Source organism: Erinaceus europaeus, chromosome 7, assembly GCF_950295315.1.
Source record: "Erinaceus europaeus chromosome 7, mEriEur2.1, whole genome shotgun sequence".
Classification (NCBI taxonomy): Eukaryota; Metazoa; Chordata; class Mammalia; order Eulipotyphla; family Erinaceidae; genus Erinaceus; species Erinaceus europaeus.
The window spans coordinates 108,646,819-108,649,336 of record NC_080168.1 but is presented as its reverse complement, the minus strand read 5'-3'; the positions used below and the strand labels follow the sequence as shown (position 1 = coordinate 108,649,336).

Here is a 2,518-nt window from a genome sequence, read left to right as displayed (position 1 = left end):
ACAGAAGTTGAAAAAAGAAGAACAGAAGGAAAAAAACAAAGCAGAACTTGGACTGGTGTTGCTTTATTGCACCAAAGTAAAAGACTCTGGGGTGAGGGTAGAGGGTATTCAGGTGCTGGAACATGATGGAAGCGGAAAACTTAGGGGGATTTAAATTGTTATGTGGAAAACTGAGAAAAGTTAAATATGGGGTTTTTTGTTTGTTTGTTTGTTTGTTTGTTTTTTACTTAGCTCTGGCTTATGGTGGTGCAGGGGATTGGACCTGGGACTTGGGAGTCCCAGGCATGAAAGTCTCTTTGCATAACCATTATGCTATCTACCCGTGCCCAAAAGTTACATATGTAAAGTACTATCTTTCACTGTCAAGTGTGAACCATTAATCCAACCGATTAAAAAAAAAAAACTCACTTTCTATCCAAAAAAAAATTTTTGTTTGAATCACATAAAAAAAAGAAAAGATAGTTAAATAACTGTGATAGGAAAACTTACACTAACCTAAATGTTGTTTGTTTGTTATTAGAGCACTTCTAGCCTCTGGCCTCTGGCCTCTGGTTGTGTTAGGCATGGAACCCAGAACCTTTGATACCTCAGGCATAAAAGAATTTTTGCATAACTATTATGCTAGCTCCCCAGTCTTCAACTAAATGTTCTTGAGCTCATGTGCCATCACCTTCCCTAAATTCTTTCCTTTCTTCCTTCACAGGCAGTAAAGGTGAGAAATGAGAAACCAGACCTCCAGGACAGAGTTCATCCTACTGGGACTAACAGACAGACCAGAGATTCAACCCATAATGTTTGTATTTCTCTTCCTCACCTACATATTCAGCATCACTGGGAACCTCACCATCATCATCCTCACACTCCTGGACTCCCACCTACAGACTCCCATGTATTTCTTCCTCTGGAACTTCTCTTTCCTGGAAATCTCTTTCACATCCACTTTTACCCCGAGACTTCTGTTCAGCATCTCAACTGGAAACAAGAGCATCAGCTTTGCTGGCTGCCTCACTCAGTATTTCTTTGCCATGTTCCTCGGGGCCACAGAGTTTTACCTTCTGGCTGCCATGTCCTATAACCGCTATGTGGCCATTTGTAAACCTCTGCACTACACCACCATCATGAGCAATAGAGTCTGTACCCTGCTGGTTCTCTGCTCGTGGTTCATTGCATTCATAACCATCATATCCCCCATTGCCCTGGCCAGTCAACTGGATTTCTGTGCCTCCAACATCGTGAATCATTATTATTGTGACACTGGACCCCTCTTGGAAATATCTTGCTCAGACACAACATTCCTGGAGCTTCTTGACTTTTTTTTAGCATCTATCACCTTTGTGGTCACCCTTGTGATGGTGATAATCTCCTATGCAAACATCATCAGGACTATTCTGAACATCCCCTCTGCTCGAGAGGAAAAAGGCCTTTTCCACCTGTTCCTCCCACATGATTGTCATCTCCCTCTCTTATGGCAGCTGCATCTTCATGTACTCAAATCCCTCAGTAAAAGAAGCAGCTGCCTTCAATAAGGGAGTAACTGTGCTCAACACCTCAGTTGCTCCTTTACTGAACCCGTTCATTTATACTCTGAGGAATAAGCAAGTAAAGCAGGCCTTCACGGATGTGACTAGGAAGATCATGAAACTGTAAGGAACATTAATTAAATGAAAACACTGGATCTTAGTGCTGGTGTACCAGGTACAGCTATGGGTTACAATGTTCAAGGGCTTGGGTTCAAGCCCCTGGTCCAATTTGTAAGGGGGAAAGTTTCACAAGTTATGAAGCAATGCTCCTGGTATATGTCTTTCAACCTCTCCATCTCCCCATTCCCTCTTGATTTATCGGTGTCTCTATCAAATAAATAAATAAGATATTTTAACAGGCAAATCAGGAAGAATATTCATGAAATTTCTCCCCAGGAATATCTGGGAGACCATGTTGAATGGCCTCCCCATTAAAGCAACATCTCAGTTAATTTACCACAACACATGGTAGGAATAAGATACAGAACTCTGCTGGTGGGAAATGTGTGGAATTTTTCCCATTTCATCCTATGGTTTTTATCAATATGTTCAATTTTTAATTTTATAAATTAAATTAAAAATTCAATTCAAATGTTTTCTTCTAGAAAATAAGTTTTGAATCAGGTATTATTTATTATAAAGCAGTGTCACTTCTTAATTGATATTTTGAAATACAGAGTTAATCCTATTTGTGTTCAAAATATTAGAGTATTTTAAACCAAAATAAAATATAGATCTTTATATTCTTAATTAACTTTTAATATAGAAAAATAGAATGCAGAGATAGCCCCCCACAGAAAAAATTGGGAAGAAGTAGTGCTAGATAATGTTAGTCTATGTGCTAGAAAGGAATATCTAGGAATAAAGTTACTTGCTTTTTCAATAAATGCCATCTTTGCTCAGCTCTGAGACAATTTTCCTTGTTCTTACTCTGTCAAATCTAAAATTGTCACTTCCTTAAATATGCAAATTCTAGCATTGATATTTCTGACACAGTC

General features: G+C 38.8%; 1 pseudogene; it reads left to right on the top strand.

Moving 5' to 3' along the window:
* The first annotated feature begins 659 nt into the window (after nucleotides 1-659).
* On the top strand, nucleotides 660-1,647 carry LOC103109079 (olfactory receptor 2AP1-like; annotated as a pseudogene).
* The last annotated feature ends 871 nt before the right edge of the window (nucleotides 1,648-2,518 follow it).